The following is a 23,797-nucleotide window of genomic DNA, read 5'->3' as shown; positions in this document are numbered from 1 at the left end:
TGATGTAAAAGTTGGGTATTCATCCTTTCTGATGGCTGAGTAATATTCCATTGTATATATGGACCACATCTTCTTTATCCATTCATCTGTTGAAGGGCATCTCGGCTCTCTCCACAGTTTGGCTATTGCGGACATTGCTGCTATGAACATTGGGGTGCATATGGCCCTTCTTTTCACTACATCTGTGTCTTTGGGGTAAATACCCAGTAGTGCAATTGCTGGGTCATAGGGTAGCTCCATTTTTAAATTTTTGAGGCACCTCCACACTGTTTTCCAAAGTGGCTGTAGCAACTTGCATTCCCACCAACAGTGTAAGAGGGTTCCCCTTTCTCCACAACCTCTCCAACATTTGTTGTTTCTTTCCCTGTCCATTTTTGCCATTCTAACTGGTGTAAGGTGGTATCTCAGTGTGGTTTTGATTTGGATTTCCCTGATGGCTAATGATGATGAACATTTTTTCATGTGTCTGTTAGCCGTTTGTATGTCTTCTTCAGAGAAGTGTCTTTTCATATCTTCTGCCCACTTTATGACTTGATTATTTGTTTTTTGGGTGTTGAGTTTGAGAAGTTCTTTATAGATTTTGGATACCAGCCCTTTATCTGTAGTGTCATTTGCAAATATCTTCTCCCACTCTCTGGGTTGCCTCTTTGTTTGTTGACTGTTTCCTTTGCTGTGCAGAAGCTTTTTATCTTGATGAAGTCCCAAAAGTTCACTTTGGCTTTTGTTTCACTAGCTTTTGGAGATGTATCTTGAAAGAAGTTGCTGTGGCCGATGTCAAAGAGGTGACTGCCTATATTCTCCTCTAGGATTTTGATGGATTCCTGTCTCACATTGAGGTCTTTCATCCACTTTGAGTTTACCTTTGTGAATGGTGTTAGAGAATGGTCGAGTTTCATTCTTCTGCATGTGGTTGTCCAATTTTCCCAGCACCATTTATTGAAGAGACTCAGACCTGGGTTTCAATCCTAGCTCTGTTGCTTGCCAGCAGTGGAAAATTGATCAAATTATGTAGCATCCTAGACCTCAGTTTTTTTGTCTGCTAAATAGACCTAGCAACAGTATTTGCCAGTCTAATTTTTGTATAAAGACTAGGTGAATTCATGCATGCAAAGCACTCGGCACCGGCACCGTGCCTGACATGGTAAGTGCTCAGTAAATGTTACCAATTGCTGTTAAGGTGAAATCCAGTGTCAAGGGAGGCCGGGAGCACGCACTAGGTCTTCAAGGCTCGGTTCAAGGTTGCCTCCCCTGGCCACCCCTGAGCACAGCTAGCAGCGAGTGCATTCTCCTCTGAATACTGAAGTCATCTTGTCAGGCCTTTTCTGGCACATGCCACCTGTGTTGTCTTGCATTGTCCCTGTATCATCATGGGAAGTCTTTTTCTTCCTGAACTCAGGGTTTTTTTTTGTTTTGTTTTTTCCTATCTGTAAAACAGGAGGTGGGGGCGAGGGGTATACCTACCTCACAGGAGTTTTAAGAGATTTAAGTATGAACATGTTTGACAAACTGAGCAAAATGAGAAAAACTCTCATTCGTGCATTCACTCGCATGTTTATCAAGAAAAAGCTCTTTGTGGCTGGCACTGTGCTTGGTGCTGGGAAAGAATTGGCAAGCAAGACCCTATCTCTGTCTTCTGGGACTTCACAGTTAAGTAAAGAGGAAATTTCCATGTATGAGATAATGATGATGATTATTTTAATAATTCTTGTCATCAAATTTCCTGGGATGGGTGAAAGCTTTTGCATGGCAGGGACCTTCAGGAATATTGCTGACAAAACATATGGGGGGTCAGGTCAGAAATGGTGCACCTGAAGCTGCAGAAAATCATCATGCCATTCCTCTGTTCAAGGTTCTTTAGTGGCTCCTTGGATAAAATCCTAGCTTCTGAGCACGGCATTTTTCCAAGGCCTTCTTCAGGTAACTAATGCCTCATTGTTCAGCCCTCTGTAAATCTCACTTCCTGCTCCAGCCACACAAAACTCCACTAGGATCCTTCATCCCATCATTCCTTTCCTCATGCTGTTCCCTCTGCCTAGGATGCAACTCCTCTTTCCTTTTCTACTTCACAAACCCTTACCTGTCCTGTAAGATACCACCTCCTCTCAGGAGCTCCTTGGAGAGGGTCAGGCACCTGAGTGCTTAGTGGCCCTCCTGCCACTAAAATGGTAAGTGTTTCCACCTGTATTTTCATTTGTGCCCCAAAAGACAGAGCCCTCTTTATGCCACCAAACTTGTGTTCCCGACACGCAGCTGAGAACCTGGGGCAGAGACAGAGCATGTTGGTGAAGGGAGCGAATGTGTGTCAGTCATTCTGAGCCACCTTCTCAAGACCTGGGTTCAATATATTAGTCAAGTAGCCAGTTGGGCAACAAAAATTGCTTTTCTGCTGCACTTCCAAGATGGAGAGTTTGGTTTTCACCCAGGTATCTGAAGCTGTTGCCACCATAAATATAGGTTCGGATTCCCAGGATGCCCAGGAAAGCGGGAGCCTGCGAGCAGAAGGAGATTTTGAGGCTCCTTTTGTCCCAAAAGGGCTCAGAAGTTATTCTCGCTGTTGCTAAAATCAGGAGAGGAGAAGAATGCCCCCATCTCACCAAATGTTTGCGACCCTAAATGAAGGGCTTTCACCTGGTGGTCCAAGAAGTGCCTCCTTTCACTTAATTTTCTCCAAGGATCCCCATGGTATAATCCAAAGGATTCATGCTGTGGGGGTCAGAAGGACAGGATTGGAATACTGGTTCTACTTGCTAGTTGTATGACTTGGGGATCCCACCTAGCCTTGGGTCCTCCTTGGTAGGGTACCCACCTCACACTGTGGTGGACCAGACCCAAAAGGATGACATCTGTACCATGTAGCTCATTTCCAGCACCTCATACACATCCAGGAAGTGTGAGTTCTCTTCCTTCCCTATCACAGAAACTCACGCTGAACACGCTCCCAACTGTCAACATTGACGAGCCATGCTCAAGCTTGGGAAGATGTTTCCTGAAGTCTGGTAGTGAGAACAGGGACACTAGAGCTCACAGCATGGGGTCATTACTGTGGACCAGGCTGTCCCTACATGTTTGTGTTCTTTTCAGTAGCCCTGCGGGGAGATACTATCATTATCCAGTATTGTCATTCTCAATTCTCAGATGAAGAGACGGAGGGCCAGAGAGAAGCCACACAACTGAAAAGCAGGGAGCTGGGATTCTGGCTCCAGAACCTCACGGTACTGACAGAGGTGGTCTGCCACTCATACCTCGGCCTATTGGAGATCTTGGTGAACAGCAGTTAACTAGTTGTGCCAAACCAAGCCTAGTTAAGGTTTCAGCCTACAGCAAAGGAACTTGGTCTTCTAGGAAGTTGTGGAGGTCGCATTACTGACAAGTGTATTTTGGAATATTGAAAACACTTCTAGATACCCCTCTCTCATTGCCTTTACCACCTTCCTGGACCCGTTGAGGCCAGAGATCTGAGGTCAGAAACCCCGATATAACCTAAACTTCTGAAAAAGAACACAGAGAGATTTTTTTTTTTTTTTTTTAGATTTTTATTTATTTGACAGAGAGAGACACAGCAAGAGAGGGAACACAAGCAGGGGCAGAGGGAGAGGGAGAACAGGCTTCCCATGGAGCAGGGAGCCCGATGAGGGGCTCGATCCCAGGACCCTGGGATCACGACCTGAGCCGAAGGCAGACGTTTAATGACTGAGCCACCCAGGCGCCCCCACAGAGAGATTTTTAAGAAGTACCAGTTACAATCAAAATATAATTACTACATTTAACACCTTGCTTGAGTTTAATAAGTAATACATTTTATCAAAAACATCTTAAAATTTACCAATAACTGTCCATGTAATGAATCATTTGATGCTAATAATAGTAATAATAGTAGTAGTAGTAACCATGACTCATCAAGAGGTACTTTGTTAGTCCATTTAAAAATATTATTTACTCTTCACAACAATGAAAGATACATAGTATTTTCTCTGGCTTACAGATGAGGAAGCAAGTTCATGCATTACCTCATTTGATCTTTGTCTTAATCCTTTGAGATTGGTTCTTTTATGATCACAGATGAAAAGACTGAAGCTCAGGGGGCTAAGTAACTTGCCCAAGGTCACAGAGCAAATTAGAAGCAGAGGTGGGTCTCCAACCCAAATTTTTCTGACTCAGAAGTCTGCGTTTTGAATCCTTGTGCTGCAGTTCTCAAAATAACCTCTAATGTAGGCAGGGATCATCCTCATTTTACAGTGGGGAAATAGGTAATGGGACAGGAAGTGGTTTACCTAACATTCTCCCAGCATCACTGTGCTCTCTGGAGATCCTAATGCTTCGTAGTTGTCCGTAAGAGCTATGCAGAGGCTCACAACCAGCCCAGTGCCAGAATCTGGTGAGCCATCAGTAAATGAAGCTGTTGTCATTTCTAGTGTGGAAGCTGGGCAGCCCTCAACCTTGGGCACCAACCTGCTACCTGTGTCCTGGACTGTCTGCATTCTATTTTGTGCTGGCTTGTGCTTAGGTCACAGAACTTTTCTATCATTTCCATTCAATGCCCACTGATGACACACCACCCTGATAAAGGCCATCTGAATGTCTGCAAGGAAAAGTCCCTTTGTGGGAGGTCCTTCTGAATGGATGTGGCCTGCAGGAGACCCGTGGAGCACAGACCGGGTCCATGACTCACACTGAGCTGTCCCTCATCCGGCTGAGGCTGGCGCAGGAGCCGCCCACCTCTCTCGAACCCGTCGTTGTCTTCTTGGCACAGACCCCCCCCGGCTGCAGGCTTTGGACTCCAGGCTACAGAATTACTCACTCACTGATTCCTCCTTTGGCATCTGCCAGAATCCAGGAAGAGGCTTTGTAGGCTCTCTTTCTCACTCAGCTTTTTCCCTGCCTCCTTTATTGTTGGAATTGCTGAAGCCAAGGCTGAATTTCTCTCCTATTTCCTCCAAGGACCAGTATCTGGCAAGAATCATCTCTGCACTTGAGAGGCTGGGGAGAAGTCAAACACCAGTTCTGGCTCTTTGCCTCTGGAGGCAGAGTTAGTCACTTGGTTACTGCTGGCTGAAATTGATGGGAGATATCACTGAGAGGAAATGCGCTTCTTATGAGTTAGCAGAGCACAGTCTTCAAAAAAGGTGGGGGGGCTTTTTATTGTACAGAGAAAGTGGAAATTGATTTCCTCTTCTGAGAGGTCTGACTCCAATCCCCTAGATGCTGCCATTAGCACTTCCGTTCTCCTCAGTGCACGGAAGCCATGGGGGGCCTGGCACAAAGATGTGGCACTGGGGAGAAAGAAAAGGAGATGTTCCACACACAGTGCTTCATTTTATCTCCACTACAACCTATTGTCACTATCCCCATTTTCAAGGGTAAAAATGTCAAATTTGGAGTGGTGTTACAATTTGCCCTTGCCTGTCCAAGTTCACAGTTAGTATCTGGTGGAGCAGACCCATGGACCTAAGTCTGTCCAATGCCAAAGCCATAGTAGGGAAGTGGCCCTTCTCTCTCTCTCTCTCTCCCCTTTTCTTCTTTTTCCCACTTGTCACCTCCCCCGACCCGCACCCTTCAAGGAGTCAGAAATTTTCCAAAGGATTAAAGAATACAATACACTACCCTGCATAAAGTAGGTGCTCAATAAATACACATTAAATCTCAATTGTGATGTCATGTTTTTAAAGAATGTTTGCATTGTCAAAAAGGACTCCTGGAAAAGATAATACCGAACACCAACAACTAAATGGTGAATTTCTGGCACAGGGGATCATCAGTGGGACATTTCTTTCCTTTCTCCCTCCCTCCCCTTGTTCCTCCCTCCTCTCTCTCTCCCTCCTTCCTCTCATGTCCTCTCTATCTTTCAAAACAAACCCTGGCACTAACTTAAGTGTCTTATAGATATTTACTGATTTAATCCTTATTACCACTGTATGTATGTAAGTACTATTACCAGAAGCATCCCATTTTGCGAGTAAGTAAATGGGGCACAAAGAGAGTGATTCACTTAGTTGTCTGCCTAGAAACACACAGCTTTTGATTAGAAGAGCGGGAGCTTGAAGGTGGGCAGTCAGGTGGTCTAACCACCCCCGGTGCAATAGTCTGCCTGTCGAGGCAGGACTAGCTTCCTGGAGGCACTTCTATCTCTTACACCCACCTGACATTGTACAGGTTCCAAGGTATGTTCACGTCTCATACCATTTATCTTCACCACTGTTTGTGAAGTATGGACCATCATTCCTATTTACAACTCAAGCGCTGAGAATGGAAGTGACTTGCTCAGGATCACACAACTGGTAAGGTGGAAGAGCTTGAAAGCCAGATTGACTTGTGGCCCATTTTTTTCTATGAATGAGGCTGCTGCTGAGAAATTAGAGCTGAGTAGAGCAAAGACAAAGCTTTGAGCAGGAAAAAAAGATGCTCAGTGTGTTCATTTTTTCTCGAGAGGGGAAATGTGTGTGTGTGTGTGTGTGTGTGTGTATAATAGTCCTAAAAGTATTCCTCAGACCTTGAGGTTTTAATAAAATGTGAAAAACATTTTACCAGCACCCTCCCTTTCCTCCTGGATTTTAGGCTCTGCATAATTTAAGGAAATGTAATCCATATGTTTGATTATTCATACTTCCATTATCAAAAAATATTGTTAATTCTTTGAGGAGCTTTTGATGTTCTAGAAGTCAATTTTTTTTTTGAGGACAGTGGAGAAGAGAGATTTTTTTTAAAAACATTCTTCTTTTTCCTACTATTTTATTTCCCTTGAAAAAAACATTTGATGGCATTTGACTGGGAGATGAACAAGTGGTCACTAGAATATTACACTTTTCCTACAGATTTTTAATATAGTGATGAGTCCAGGAGTGCAGTTCTTGGTCTCAGGGCTCTGATGTGTGGGGAGGGGAGTTGATCTTTATGGGATTCCTACCAGTGAAGCCACTTTACCTACAAGGTCTTAGGCAGTGTTCACAACCCCCTGAAAGGAGGCGCAATTGGCGCTATTTCCTAGAAGAGGGGAGTGAGGCTCTGAGGCCAGAGTGGTCCAGCTGGGATGCAAATCCAGCTTTGCCCGACCCTAAGGCTGTGGTGCTCCCACTTCTCAGCTCCTTCAAGAGAATACAAGGTTGTTTGCATCAGCACATTATCCAGTTTCATTCATGTCATTGTCTGCATATCCCTAACCAACCTCTACACTCTCCTTCCCAGGAAACTGGGAGTGAGAGAGTTTGAATTCAGGGTCCCCATTCACCATCTACTGTGCGCTGACTGCAGAACCAGGTTCAGGGAGCAACAGAGATGAACCAGACCGTCCCCTCTCCTCTGGAGCACTAAATCAACATGTGCCCTGCCATGGACACCCCCTCCAGAGCATGATACCACTGTAGCCTAAATGTCACCTCCTCAGAGGCCTTCCCTGGCTTCCCCTCTAAAGAAACCCTCAGTGACATTCTGTCACTTCAATCTATTTTAATTTGCAACATGATATTTTTTACACGATGATATTTGTCTTGTTTCTCTATTTTTTTTCTAGTTTATTATCTATCTCCACTCCTCTGCCCTTCCCACCAGGAGTAGAGCAATCCCTGGCATATAGAAAGCATTTAAGAAATATTTGTTAAAGGAAAGCGGGTCTTATTCATCACTGTATCGCTAGGCCCTGAAAAAGACTAGGTATTTAATAATAATACTATCTAATATTTATTGAGCACTTATGTTCCAAATGTTCTTTGAAGAATTTTACATGCATTACCTCCCTTTGCCTTACAAGGAACCTCTGAGGTAGTTCCAGTTATTATTCCCATTTTACAGGTGAGGAAATCAAGGCACAGAAAGGTCAAGATGCCACAGCTAGCAAGAAGTGAGGCTGACTTCCAAACCCAGACAGTTTTGGCCCCAGAGCTGGAGCGCTTAACCCCGATTCTAATGGTTTGATGTACGTGAATGTTTGGGTGAGCCACAACTAAGAGAATGTGGCATTCTGAAGGCATGGGGATAATCAATGAGCTAAATGTAGTGAGAAGAATCCATGCCTTGTAGCTGACCCAATCAAACTTTTTGGAGAAGTTGACAATTGAGCCTAATCTTCGAATGGGGAAGGTGTGAACAGGTGCATTTTAGAGTTGAGAGTCCGGAGTTGGAACCATGGCTAGCATAAAGGAAAGGACGGATGATGCGGGGCGGGGGGAGGGGTGGCGTGGGTGGGGGGGGTTGCTGAGGAGGAGAGGGAAATAAGGCTGGAACGGGAGGGGGTGGGGTGGGAAGTGGAGGGCTTGGAATGTGGGGCCAGCTGATGTGGTCTTGATGGCACAGGAATGGTTTCCCCTGGAAGATTGCCACACAGGGCCATGCTGTCATCAGAGCCTTGTTTTAGGCTGCATTTAGCCTTGTGTTTGAGCTGCACTGACTTCAGTGCAGATTTCCCATCACATTGCATTCATCTTTCTGGTAATCCTGGGAGGTCCATATCACTATTCCCATTTTACAGATAGCACTGTGGATGCTCAGAGAGTTGAATTTTGCCAAGTGTATCAGCTATGAAATGGCAGGGCGAGGGTTCCAATTCCTGTCTGCCCAAGAGGTATCCAATGCCAGGAAAACATTCCCATAACTCCATGGAGAAAGGAATGGTGCCAACATACCACCTCAACTTCCCAATGGTAGGGAAGAGAACGCCCCGGTTCCTTCCCCCTTCTCAACATTTGTGGCGTTAGTGAGCCAGAGCCTTGTGGGGGGAGGGGAGGATTGCAAGAGAGACAGCAAATTGTTTCTGGATGGAATTTTCCAGACAGGGCCTCCGTCAGAGAACAAATGTGCCTTCTGAATTTTCACTGTAATTGTTACTGACCTTTAGTGAGATGAGCAAAATTACTCTCCCGCACCCCTCCACCCCCGCCCCTTTTTACAAAATTGTTTTCCCCGACTTTTCAAAAATGAAGTTGGGCCAGCCCAGGCCCTGACTGCCGACTGTGGGAAAACAATACATCTCCTTATGGCCCCAAATGGAGAGTTCGCAATTAATCCATTGATCTCAGTAGAAAACCCTATTGTATCAGGGCCCGCCAGGAGAAAGCTGCATCCTGCCCCTCTCCCGCCCCGCACAGAATGTTCATTGAAGTCAGCCCCCAAATTGATGGCAGGATGTGGCCCTAAAAGCCTCCAAATTAAAGGGGTCCAGAAAATAATGTTGGCTGGGCAGCGGAAGCTGGGGCGGAGGAGGTGGGGAGAAGGGGGGAAGGGGATGGGTTTCCTCTGGAATCTGCGTGTCCAGGGCTTTGCAAACTGCAAAGTGTTTCTAGTTGTCCTTGATGCTCAGGTCTCCTTCATCTGTTCTGTAGGTTCGGACCCTTAGCTCTCTAGTTTGCTCAGGTTTGGCTCTTTGTCTGGGCTGCTTTTGCCTCTGATGAATTGACAATAATGATCCTCACTAGGACCTGTTGGGCATTGGACAATAGGTGTCCCCACCCCCTCCGTTTCACCTCATTCACTTCTCAAACGAACCTGGGGGAGGCTGATGGAGATTATGAGGACTATCTCCTGTTGAGTGGGTCTCACTGGCCACGTGGTTTCTGCATTCTTCCTCATTTAACCCTCCAGGCCCTGGAGGTAAGCAGAGTGAGCCAGTTGACCAATAACCTGGGACACGGTAACCCAGTCCATCAATTTTCAAGAGGCATTGAGCATTAAGCATCACTGGAAATGCAAGATGTATGTTTTCCAGAGCTTCTCTGAGGCAGAATATGTGGATGGAAGAGTTAGATAAGCTGCCTGGGCTGAGGAGTGAGCCTGAAAGCACCTAGACTGTCTTCCATGGAGGGTGGGTGACATGATGGCAGAGCCTTGTTTTGCTCAATGGAGTATGTATGGGGTGAGGTGCTGCCATTCTGGGACATGACATCACACACGCGCGTGAGGTTGCGCTCTGCTTACATACACGGTGTGCGTAGGTACATGGAGGAGCCCTGTTACGTACACCGCAGTGTAGCCAACCCTCCATGGTAGACCTGCCATGGTCTTCCTGTTCAGCTCTTCCCTCATCCAATACATTCTCTCTCTTCTGTAAATGTTAAACAAATATTCAAACAATGTAAGCCTTCAAAGTGTCAGTCTGGTCCTGTTGGTGGGTGTTACTCTCACTTTACAGATGAAATGGAGACACCACAAAGTGGAATGACATGTTTGAGGATGCATAACTATTAAGTAGTTGATTCTGAACTAACAAGAATGTAAGCTCTAGGAAAACTGGAATTTTTTTTTGGTCTTATTCAGAGATATACCTCCAACATCTATAGATCTATATACTACCTGTATCTAGTATGGTGCCTGGCATGCAGATGGTGCTCAATAAATTTTGCTGTATAAAAGAATAAGCTGCTTTTTGTTCTTTTGTAGGCTACATGGGGAGATTCTTTTCTGTCTGCCTGGTTGCCATAGTGCATTTGTCTGGTCCTTCTGTTTTTTAATAATCCTTCTACAAGGACTTTCCGATAAATCCCCCATAAAGTCCAGTTATAGGAGGAAAGTGGGTTTCTTCCAACAAATAAAAAAGGTATGCTTCCTTTCATCAGAAAACAAGAGCTATAAAATTCCTCCAGTTTCCCATTGGCTTCCAAGGCTTTGAATTAAATTTGGTGCTCAATTTCATATTATTCTTGGGTTAGATTCAGAATACCATGTTGTTGTTGTTGTTTTTTTTTTTATGCATTCTGTGATTTCAGTTCTTTTCTCTCTCTACGTGGTTCAATTTTACAGGTGTCTTTTTGGATGTAGAGGAAACATAGTCTAATAATAACAGCGCTCATGATGTTACCAGGGCCTTATGTCATCCAGAGTCTCCTATATGTCCAAGACCATGACGGTGAAGCCACACCCAAGCCCAGACTTTTGCTGTGAGCTTCATAGTCTATGTGCACCAGTAGTTCTTCACTGCGGTGGAAGCGAGGGGCAGTAATTCTACTTCTCCAGGAATATTTGACAATGTCTGGAGGCATTTTTGGTAGTCACTGGCATTTAGCAGGTAGAGGCTAGGGATGCTGCTTCATATCCTACAATGCACAGGACAGTCCCCATAACAAAGAGTCATCCAGACCCATATGTCAGTGGGGTCAAGAGTTGAGAAATCTCGATCTTTCCTTGTCAACAGTCATGAAGCATCTCACAGAAAGAACTTGCATTCATACCTTTTTCTCTCCCCTTGGCTGGACGCGTTCATGGAAAATGTTCAGTCAGACTCCACATATGCTCTCTCCTGAGCAGGCTGCCAGGCCCTCTCCACTTAGCATCCATCTTGCTCACATAGGAGAGGAACCAAGACAAATGAGGACCCCATCTTATTCATCTTTTGATCTTTGATTGTCACACCGGTCTTACCCTGGAGACATTTCCATTTAAGCCACCAGGTGATTTTGCATCTTTGGCATTGGGAGAGAGATAATTTCAGAATGAAGTGATTTTCTTTTTATGGTTGCCTTTAATTACACAGTTCCATAGAGGAAGTTAATAAAAACATAGCTCCCCAGAGATCTGTGCTGATAACTTTTGGACAGAGCTGGGGTATTTTTGCTATGTTAGTGTCATTTTGATGAAGGCATTCCCCACGTCTGCTTCTGCTATCCTGTGTTCTTTTAGTTGACTGTTAGTGTTATCAGCTCTTGGGGCCAAGAGACATCTTTATTGCCTACTCTAAGTTTCTGGACATCTCAGTTTCCCTGCTTGACACCTCAGGTTCTTCCTGGGGTAAAGCTCAGACTTGAACTCAAGCCTGATGGGTTGGAACCCTGCTGCTGAATCTCCTTTTCCTTGGCAGGGGCAGGGGAAGGGGAGGGGCTGGGTCGTGCTTTTCCTACTCATCCTGTACTGGTGGAAGCACACAAGTGATGATTTCCATGGCCCCACATAGTCACCACCTACCCAACGTTGAATATTGCCAGTGGCTGTGTCCCAGTGAAGGGTAGGACCCCCTTGGTACTGTCGTTGGGACAGGTGAGCTCAAGTTCACTCAATCAGTTAGGCACCTATTCCTTCGATAACATGTACCACTTTGGGCAAAATACTGTGTGCCAAGCACTGTGCCAGTTGGGTTCACAAGATTAACAAGATCTCGTCACTAGCTCACAGAGAAACCAAATGGAAACTTACGGTGCTCTGTATGCAAATGTGATGTTGGAGGTGAGCATGTGGAACCTCCTGAAAGACACCTTTCTTTTTGTCCCAACCTGAGGACACCTAACTCAGCCTGAGAGAAGGTGGTCAGGGAAGCCTTCCTGGAGGAGGGGGTGCCTGAGCCAGGTTTTAAAGGGATTCTATCGGTTCAACCAGCTCCTCTAGCCAGTCTGGTCTCCCCAGCCACTGTCTCCCACCGCTTCTCCCCCTCCTCATTCCTCTCAGCTCCCTCTCCCTAGAACATCTGAGTTGCTGTACTTGTGCCAATGGTCTTTTCCTAAACCAAAAAATAAATAAAAACGAAAAAGAGAGTGATGGACCCATTGAATTGGGGGAAATTCTGTAGTCTGAGAAGTTACACCTCAGCCTCTCAGTAACTGAAACTCGAAGTTTCACCGTGGGGTTACTTCTGGTCACCAGCCAGCTGTGTCAGGGAGCTCACGGATTCCTGTTAGACGTGGCTGTGGGGGTGCTGGTGGGGTTGCTACCGCCTGTCAACCAGCTCCAGCCCCACCGCAGAAGAGACCAGCCTGGAGACTTGCCAAAGCACAGGGCAGAGATTTTTCCAATCCTCACAGGGGTTCTGAGTGGTGGATGTCATTGTCCCCATTGCATTGCTAAAGAAACTGAGAATCAGATGGGTTGAGTCACTTGCTAATAAATGCAGCAACCAGGACGCAAAAGCAGGGCTTTTCAGTCCAAATCCACTTTCTTCACAATGCCTCATTTTCTCAGCACAGCTGAGCCTCCTCGACCAGTGAAGAGCAAATCAGAGCCCCGTCCTATTTTCCCTCAGGCTTGCTTTCGCCGAGTTGCTTTGGAGATGAAACAGAACCAGAACAGAGCTTTATGTGTTTTGTTATGTCACACCTCTTTTTCCCAAGATTTCAAAGGCTCGGATCCATTTATCTAGATACTCAAATTCTCACCAGGGGCATTAGAGAGGGGCTGGAGGGTGAAATGCTGTTTTGGAAAGGATGAAACAACCCTTGCAGTGTTTATATTCAATTCCGGAGACCTGGTTAGAAAAATATTTTTAAAAAACGGAAGGAAGAGTAACTGTGCACTCATGAAATGTGGGCTCCTCATCGTGGGGAACATTCGCTCTTGGAGTCTGTTCCCAGGGGTGGATGTGTGCAGCCCCAAACGGCCGTTAGGAGATGAAAGGGAATCTTTCAACATTTCCTCCCATTGTCTGAGCTTTCTCCCTGCTTTGTCACCATAACATTCTTTTTTGGAATTCCATTAACATGGAGTTTTCCCCTCCCCCAGAAACAATTAAAAGAGAAGAGTTGGCAGAGCCAGCCAGGAAAGACCTGTGGCTCACTCCTAAGTGAGTAACTGTCACGTGTCTTGGAATGATTTGCGGCTTCCAGCCAAAGAAGTTTGAGTTTAAGGAGAAAAACACATAAGCATTCTAGCTATCTGGCTGCAAGAGGTGGCTTGCACTCCGCAGTGAGGCACTAGGAGGGCTGAGTGTGGCTTGGGGACCAGAACAGCCGAACTCAAATGCTGATTTCACTCTTGACTACTTGCGTGGCTTTGAGCAAATTCCCTAACTCCTCTGAACTTCACCACGTTCCCCAGGGAAAATAAGAATTCTGCCTCCGTTATGTGTGCTCCTGTGAAAATGTAATGAGATAGAAGACATGGAAGTACATAGCACATGACAGCTTTTAAATGTGTTCTTTTTCTTCTTTCTCCCTCTGGTCACATCCCTTCCACCCTGCACAGTCTCTCACATGGAACTTCTGACTTGGCCAAGTAAAAGAAATAGGAAGAGTCTAAACAAGAAGCTTCAAGCGCTGACAACTTCATTTAACTCATGAGGAATTGTGTGTACATCTGTCTGTATGTTTGGGGCAGTAATTTGTAAGAAAAGAAGAGTACTCAGTTGAGGCTGTCTGTCCATGTGGGTTTTCAACATTGTTCTGAGTACTAATCACAGTATACATATGCATATTTTTTTCTGTGTAAAATAAGCTTATCATTTATAAAGCACCTGTTCTATCCTGGGTACTTTGTGAATATTATCTTGTTTAATTCTTGCAATCACATTATGTAGTAGGAATTGTTATCCAAATGTCCACATGAGGAATTACGGCTCAGAGAGCTAGTCGGTTATGGAACCAGAAGAGAGTAACCATATAGAAAGGGCCACTTTTCAGGATCTGTGGCCTTTGGTAGAGGAACAGAGCTGACCCATAGCAACCGGACACAGAGGGAGCCAGGGGAGCCGATATGCCATCCTTCCTCTCTTCTTTGTGATATCCTCCTGGTGGCTTCTACTGGCCAGACCCAACTGAGAGCTAGAGGGCAAGGGAAACTTTATAAAGTCTTTTATAAGGTCAGCATCCTGGGACACAGAGTCAGATGGAGAAGTAGTGAGAGTGGGTCTGTATGGGCAAATGGAGAATATCCAGCAAGCTATTCCAACAATATTGAATCCTGATTCCCATTCTGAAATTGCTTATGGTCAAATAGGGAACATGAGACTTTTACCCAATATTCACAACACAGGTTAGCGTGCGGTGAGTCTATTACAACGGGCTTGCCCTGGATGAGATGCCCCTTTATATTCGTCACAGGGTGCTGTAGTCCCCAGTGTCTAACAAAACCCAGACTCTAAGCAGGCATTAAGGATCCTCTGTAATGGGACTCAGATCATGTGGAATCCTCCTCTCACCTGATGTCGTGACCAAACTGGATGGCTCACCGTTGATGGTCACTTCAGTCGTAAGCAGCATCAAGATTCCATGCTTTGGTTGAAGGGCTTCCCATGGCCCAGTGGGCCCTGCCCTCCTGCCCTTCTCCATCCTTCCCAGCACTCAGTGCACGTCCCACTGCTCCCCGAGTCTTGCCTGGCTCACTCTCACTCAGAATTTTAGCATGGCATCCCCCGCATTCCTGCAGCATGGCACTCGCTTGTCTTGGCAGGGCATGTTTCATTGAGCAAACATTTCACTCGACAGACACCGAATGCCTGCTGAGGTCCCAGCACTGTGAAAAAGGGGCTGCACAGGGATTGGGACTGGTTCTTGCCTTCAAGGAGCTCACAGTCTTCCTGGGATTGGAGCTCTTTTTTGCACGTGGCCATCTCCTAGATGGTAGGTATCCCTGAGGACAGGGAGTCTGATTAATTACCTTTGTACTTTCCGTGCTTAGCAACTGTGCAGCACAGAAGTCTCAGAAAACGTGAAGCTGTAGAAGAAACAAACATGGAGAGAGGCATGAAGGAAGGAAAGGAAGAATGAGTTCATTTATCCCACAGGATTTGCTAAGTGCCTAAAATGTTCCAGGCCCTTATATGCAATGAATAGCACAGGCTACATACATACAGGAGGGGTATGTGTGTGTGTGTGTGTGTGTGTGTGTTTGTGCACATGCTCATATATGCATGAAGACTGAGGAAGTGGTGATGAATGTCGGCAGAGGCCAGAGGACCAATCAGAGGATACCTTCTTGACTTCACCTTTTGGATGGAAGTTTTCAGAATCCAGAGGAGAGATGAAAGGATTTGTTTAGATGCCTACCTTAGCTGCTGGGTGGTGGTTTAAGAGAACTCATCAAGTTCTGAAAGCAGGTGATTTTTGCAAATGAGGGCTTGTCGGCATATGGTATTTGGATGATACAACTTCTTTAATTGAAAGTGTTATCTTAACCAGAGAGTTTTGCAAAACCCCAAAACAAAGACATCTGTTGCTGTTTTTGTTCTTTTCCCCAGCAAACAATCTGGTGGTGAAAAATAGGAACGACTATATGGAATGCCAGGGAAAATTGTGGATTTGAAAAACAAACCCCTACATCTTCAAGAGGAGGGTAATCAATCAAGGTACAAGGCAGGCAGTTTCTGAACAGAGTCTTCTGTGAGATTTTAGGTCATTATAACTCTACTTCTTTATATATCAATAATTATTAAGACAACTATTGAGATGAGCCTGTGGCAAATTTAGTGCATTTTTCAGTTGTCCATGGACCTTAACTGTTAGCTCTGTGCTGCTGGTGTCTTGGCTGAATCTCCAGGCCAGACTTTCTGGTCCACTGGTCTCCTGAACATCTCTTCCTGGTGTCCCACAGGCACCTCAGACTCAGCTGATCACAACTGATCTCATCAGCCCACTGGAACCTGCTTCTGCTCCTGAATTCTCCATTTTGGGGAGTGCCCCACCACCCATTCAGTCCTGCAGGAATTCTCCCTCCTGGAGACTCTTCACAGGCTGAAATCAAGACCCATGGCTTTCCCTCTTGGAAAGAATCCCACTCGGCTCCCTTTCTTCACCACTACTACCTCTGCACCCCTCTCTCCGATTACTACGATGGCTCTGCCTCTCTGCAGACCTGTCTAACCTCAATTCCAGGTATCAGTCAGGGTTTTGGCCAGAAGCCCAACTCATCTCACATGGTTCAAATGAAGGACCATTAAGGAAGGGACTATCAGAGAGGTGGGCGCTGGGTTAATGGAGGCATCCAGAGACTAGCAACTGCTGGAAGCTGTTACCACCTGTAGGACTGAAGACACAGGGGGAAGGAATAAAGATATTGAAGCCCAGTGAGAACAAGAACTACGGAGGAAGGGCTGCCCAGTGGGAAATACCAGAGAGGCTATGCAGAGCAGAGAAGAAACAAGGAAGAAATCACACAATGCTCCTTCCACTCATCTCCCTTCTCTTTGCTGGCGCTTCCCATTGTTTGAACCCAGCAGTCTGGTTCAAGGGAGTCCAGAAGGTGCAGTCAGCAGGGGTTGGCCTCCTGTCACACAGAGCTGGGCAGAGAGGGGCTGAAAATGGATTTGGGAACATGGAAGAGGGGGACAGAGAATGGTCAGCCTCCTCCCCCTTATCCATTCCATATTCTGATACTCAAGTGCAAGTGCTAGTTCTAAAACCCTGACATGTCTCTTCTCCAGCTGAACCGCTATAGAAACTCCCCATTGCACTTAGGATAAAACCAAAGCTCCTTATGCTGGCATTGAATCTTCCTGTTGACCTTTCTGACCTCTCTTGTCCCATCTCTCACTACTCCTGGTTCTTACTCAACACCCTAGCTCTACTGCATTACTTCCAGGCCTCCAAATACACCATGCTACTCCAAATCTTTATGCCTTAGGAAGTGTTCCTTTATTACTCTGGAATATCTTCTTCTCCCTGTCCAAACACCTTCCCAACACCATCTTCCTGGTAAAATGCAAATCCTTCTTCCAAACCTAGTTCAGATGTCACCTCCACCAGGCAGACTTCTCTAATGGTCCCACTCCCCCATCTGAATTATTCACCCCTACCTCTGAGCAATCTCCATTTTATGCATTTTTATTTTTGCACTATTGACACACTTCGTGATTTTTTTCTTGAGCAATGTCTGTATCCCCCATCCGGCCTGGTAGCTCCTTGAAGGCAAAGACTGTATATTATGCATCTTGGCATCCCAACTGATTGTCATAGTGCCTAGAACATTAAATCTGTTGAGTAAACATTTAAGGAAGGAAGGAAAGAAGAGAGCAAGAGAGGGAGGGAGGAAGGCGGGAAGGAAATCATTCCAACTGTTCAAAGTATTTTCAAATGCCTTGCCCCATCTGACCTTTGCAAGCAGTCTGAGTGATGGGGTAGGAATGGTCACCTAGCATAAGGACACTGAGTGTTGGGAAGGATGGGAGGAGGCTGGGCAGTGAGACGAGTTAGGGATTGGGAACCAGTAGATTGGGTTTGAGCCCCAGGTTGCTAACTTATGGGATGTGTGTTCTTTACTGAACTAGGAACTTCTCTGAGCTGTTGTTTCATCTCTGTAAATTGGGGGTAGTAATTATACTTACCTCTTGGAGTTGTGGGCAAGGCAACATGTAAAGATGTTTCATATGCTATACAGGGCTAGACAAATAAGAGGGATATTAGGACCACTTTTTAGCACACACTGCTATTTTAGTAGTTCTGACAAATAGATTGACATCTTCCCAGCTGTCCTATCTTAAATGCCCAAACTCACAGAAGTCTGAGGAGGCTCTTTGCACCATGACAAAGTTGATTCCTGAATATTCAGAGTTGTAAAGGCAAGTCCAGAGAACACCTGGAGACCACCTAGACCCATCTTTGATCTGACACTAGGCTCTCCTGACAATGGACACAAGCTTTACACATCAGTGATGGCTCACTCCAGTCAAGCCAGCCCCTTCCATCTTTGGAAGACTCTGGCTGCCAGAAACTTCTTCCTTTTAACAGAAATCTGCTTCTTTCTAAATTTTTGTACTGGTTGTGGTTCCAGGCTTTGGGGCTACCCAAAAGAGGCCTATGCTCATTTCCTTGGCTCTTCTGAAATGAAGGCAGCTCTATAGTCCTCTGAATCATTTTTCCTTCAAGCCAAGATACCTCACGTCCTTCAGTTGCTCTTTATCATGGAGCCTTGAGGCCTGTTACTACACTGAGGGTGTCATCAGAACTTTTCTCTATCTGATACTCCTCATCTGAGCCTGTGACAAACTACTCAGTTGCCTCTTTCTATGACACCTTAACAAGCCATCATACATCTGAAACAATAACCACACGTTATGGAGGGCCTCTTATATCCAGATAGGGAAACCGAGGCTCTGAGAGGTAGGGCTCACTTGCTCGATTTCATGCAGATGGTAAATAGTGCAGGGATTATACTCAGAGTTGTATAACTTCCAGAACCCCTGTGTTTTCTACTGCCAGTGATACCTTCTCTTGCTCCACTCAAGCTATGGTCAAAAACAACTGAGGTGTGCCCTTGTCAGTCTCCTTGACTAACCAGTAATCTCCTGAGTGAAAAGATAGGATTAGGCTAGTTCCTAATCTTTGACAGTATCTTCAACATAGGAAACACTTGGAAAATGATACTCTCATTGACATTATTAAATGTTTCACAAAACTTGCCAATTTTCTCAGTCATTCTGGGATTTCCAGATAATGAGGGTTTTGGAATCATATAAACTAGGGACTCTCAAAGTATGGTCTGTGTACTGATATCAGCCTAGTATCATTCTGCCAATGGTTATGGGTCCTTGCTGAGATAAGTTCAGAAATTGAGAGTGAATGCTGAGAGATTTTATAGCAATTTGGCATTGCCATGGCATCCAGTCGTGTGATTTTGTATTTTACCAAAGTGGCCACAGATTGAGAGTAAAAACCTGGTCTTCCCCATAAACACTCTGAGAAGCAGTGGTATAGACCATTTGCCCGATGATTGGTTCTATTTCATTTGTATGAGAATATGAACTTCACTTGGACAATAGAAGCAGTTCAGCTCAGTTTGGCAAAACACCAGTCACACTTACTGTGTGCTGTGTGCTCCACCAGGGACCATGGGGAAGTGCCGGGGTGGACAAGGTGTTCTGTCCCATGGCACACGGCTCAACAGTGTGCACAGAGTAGATGCTTAGGAAAGACTGAAGTTGAATTCATTTGACTTGAATGTACATTTGCAATTCTGCAGGCTACCAAATGGTAGATAGTTACAGGAATCTTTAAGACTGGTCAAGAATGCCTAAACGTGTAGCCTATAGTTGTCTGTTATAAGCAATACAAGGCTAAGGCCTTCCTTTTGCCCAGTGTTTGTAGAAAGACTGACTGAGACCTTCAGTATGTAACCATGTACTTGTTTGGCTGGGGATTTTTTTCTTTTTCATTTTCATCCATGTAGTCTTTATTATTATTATTATTATTAGCAAATGCCAAATCATTACTGATTTTCACAATTCTCACAGAAAATTTTCATCCATGTAGTCTTGTCTTGCCAACTGGACTCTTTACTTTTTGAAGGCATGGACCACATTTCAGATCACATTTCCTCAAATTCTAAGAAACACTTTTTCTTTCAAATTTAATTTTTTGGAAATCGGTATGGATCTTACAATTGATATGTACATCATATCAAGGGTGTGATGCTTCTTTTTTCCCCACTTCAGTCTAAAAGTTACTAAATCAGCAGTGCCATTAAAATCAATGGCATCTTAGGATTTAAGAGATACTCTAATTCTGTGATCCTCAAATTGCTCTCAGCACCCTCTTGGGAGCATACAGAGTGTCCCATAAATACCCCCTGGTTGATTTCTTGCCTTCAGTTTTTAGAAACACAATTTTGCTCATCCAGGGATAGGAATGTTGGGTGGAAACTAATGTTTTTTGGTATCTACCATCGGAATAAACACTTGGTTACTAATTTATCCCTAAAAGCAATTCTTTCCCAGGAGGTTGCTTTATCCCTACTTTACAGATCAGGAAACTAAGGCTCAAAGGGAGAGGCTGTTAATTGAGCTGGGTTAACACCTGCCCATTTGCTGAACTGAGAGTCCATGTTCTTTGCATTGTGCCAAACTTCTCATCTGTGTGCTCTGCAAAGCGCAATTCAAAAGTTACTCTTTTAGAAGACTTCTTTGATTATCTTCCCCAGAAAATGGTGATCTTTTTTTTTTTTTTTTTGAAAATGGTGATCTTTATCTTCTATACACCTCCCTAACACTCTGCTTGTGTGAAGCTAATGACCTTGATGCTTTATGACTTAAATTATGGCATTTTGTTCATGTCCATTAGATATAGTTCCTTAGGAGGCAACTAAGGGACCAGCCTCTATTAGAAGATGTTGGCAACTTTGCCCAGATTTTATAATATTTCCTTTGTAAAACATAATTTAGGCCTTGGCTGGGTGTGTGTTTGGCTCATCTGTGATGGTAGGGTGGGGTTCTGGTCCCAACTGAGATCCTATCAGTCTACATGTCCTGGAGCATTTTCCTTTTAAATTCATCCTGCCTCCATATGATTGTTTCCTAGAAGTAATGTGGACCCTACACAAGTAATGAGGATCTGGGCTATAATTACAATGATGTACAAATTTCCTCTGACTATATTGAAATGGTATCACTAAGAGTAATAAAAGCAAATATTTCTGTAGCATTTTATAAATTAAAAATGACTTTCACATCTATTATGTTGTTTCATACTCATAATAACCTTATTAGGTAGGTAACCTTATATCCATTTTCCATAAAAGGAAACTAAGGCCAAGAGTCACCCAAGGCACCCACCTACAGGCAGTGAGTGGCAGAGCTCAAGCTAGAACAGAATCATTCATCATCATGTCCACACTGCCGCTGACAAATATAACACATGCCATTGTGGCTCTTTTGTTCTTATCATAGCCCCACTCTGTCTGATGTACACTCATTATAGCAATGCACTCCCTTGTTGGCCAAGTATCTGATAGAAATCTGTTGTAGAGCTAGAGTTCCCCAGGTGATATCTCAGGTTGGTTAATATGACTGACAGGTAGGCTGCAGACACTGTCAGTCATGTTTGCCCTAGAGGTCAACTGAACTACAAAAATGGAGAGAGTTACCCAAGAATGGAGAGACCCCTTTCCTTGGTGATTAAGCAGGGCTCTTACCTTCCTTATGGGTCAAGTGGACAGAGCCTTGAAGTAGGAGGAAGCCACACAGGTTCTGATACCTGTTAGTGGATGGCCCAGAACAGGTTCTAGACATGTTCTACGTGATTGCTGTCAATGAACCATGAATAGGATCCTGTGAGGTCCAATGGAGATGCATTACATTTGCCCAATGCCTGGAAAGCCCTTCTCTGGTGTGGACTATTGTTGGGCTCCTGGCTGTTCCAACCCAGGAACCTTCCCACCCAGGATCACTTGCAAGGGAAATGGGTCTCTACAAATGACTCCCTGTGGTATAAGCTCCCATTGGTGGGACTAAATCAACCAGGTGAGAAGCTTTTCAGCCAGTAAAATTCCTTTGAGAACACAGTGGAGCTTGTGCCTTTCTTTGTGTCTGTTCAATTCAGCCGTGCAATGGGAAGCACTCAATTTCACCCTTCAAAAGCTGCCTGCTGCCTGCTGTCTCTATGAAGCTTCCCTTCGTCCCTCTAGACAGAGCTCAGCATTCTCTTATATGTACTCACTTCCAATATTTTACTCATCTCATGCTATGGTGGAACTTGTTTTCTTGGCTATCTTCTCCACTAAACCATGAGCTCCCAAGGTCAGGAAATGTGGGGTCCCCAGGGCCTAGCAGGGGCCCTGGTACAGAGCAGGTGCTGGGACCAATGGAAGGACAGATGAATAAATAGCTGAATGATTTAGCATCTGAAGGGCCTGGACAGCAGAAGGGCTGTGTGACGTGGGCACATCAGAGCTGACCTGGGTTTGAATCCCCTTTCAGGCGAATGGACAAAACAGTGCTTTTCTGTTATGATCATAAGAAGTAACATGAGTGGAAATGCTGTGAAAACAATAAAGTTATGAAATGCAAAGTAATGTTTTAGATTTCAGCAGTATATAATGAGCATTGTAAAACTGGCATGCTTCCAGGCAATTCAATGGGGAGGGAGGTAAGTCTCGAAATAGCAGCCTGTGGATGTGTCTATGTCCTAATTTTTAACTTTAATGAAAATGTAAGAATGAGGGCAATGGTTATCATTGCTGAACTTAAATGAAGCATTTAGTCTGTTTATCAGTCTTGTACTTGAAGCTACTCGACAGTGCCCACACCGAGGTTTCTTCTAGTCCCTGTTTCCCTGTGATAGGAAACTTGCACCCAGGGCAGATGCAGCCCGTAAAGTCCCCCAATCATGTTTCGTTTCATGCTCTACTGCCTCCATCTTGAAAGTCCTAATACTTTTGAAGAAGGAGCCCCACATTATCATTTTTCACTAGTTCCCACAAATTGAGTAGCAGATCCTGCATGTACTTTCTGGGGGAAGCTGCGTCTCTCTTCGGACAAGGCTGACAGCTATGATGCTTTATTTATTGAACAGAAATCTCCCTTCCTTGATGCCCATTTGGTCTAATTCAGCCTTTGAAGCCTAAATTGGGAGAAGGATTCCTCTTTCAGCTGACGATCCTGAGATAATTAAAGACGGTTATCATTCTCCTCTCCTCCTGACCCTGGCCTCTCTTCTCTTTTCCCTTCCCACTGATTTGTGATGTCATTGTTATACATCTGATTCAAATGTCAAATGGAGCCTAGGTCTCATAGTCATTGCATTCCATTTGTCTGCCATGTTTTTTGATATTACACTACTTTATTAATTATAGTCTTGTGATATGCTTTCAAATTTGTCCAGGGTAGTTCTTCACTGTAATTATTGTCCAAATCATCTTTGTATTTCTCCACTCTTTATTAATCAAGAGGAATTTTAGAATCATAGCATTCCTGAGATAAACCCTACTTAGTCATGGTGCATTATTCCTTTTAGTATACTACTGAATTCAATTTATTACCATTTTGTTTAGAATTTTTACAAAAACATTAATATGGGAGATTGAGCTAAAGTTACGCATTTTTGGTATTATCCGTCAGATTTAAAGAATTATTTATCTATCTAGATTTACTAAGGTATAATTGACAGATAAAAATTATACATAATTAAGGTATACAACGTGAAGTTTTGATATAAGTATACAATGTGAATTGATTACCACAATCAAGCTAATTGACATATCCATCAGCTCCCTTTTGTGCGTGTGTGCTGAAAGCACTTAAGATCTATTCTTTCTTTTTTTTTTAATTGAGGTATAATTGACGTATAACACTATATTAGTTTCAAGGCTACAATATAATAATTCTATATTTGTATATATTGCAAAATGATCACCAGAATAAGTCTAATTAACATCCATCATTATACATAGTTATAAATTTTTTTTCTTGTAA

Source organism: Mirounga angustirostris, unplaced genomic scaffold, assembly GCF_029215605.1.
Source record: "Mirounga angustirostris isolate CCGP_5_RB_7025 unplaced genomic scaffold, mMirAng1.0.hap1 SCAF_4, whole genome shotgun sequence".
Taxonomy (NCBI): Eukaryota; Metazoa; Chordata; class Mammalia; order Carnivora; family Phocidae; genus Mirounga; species Mirounga angustirostris.
The sequence above is the reverse complement of the archived record's forward strand: the minus strand, read 5'-3'. Positions refer to the sequence as shown.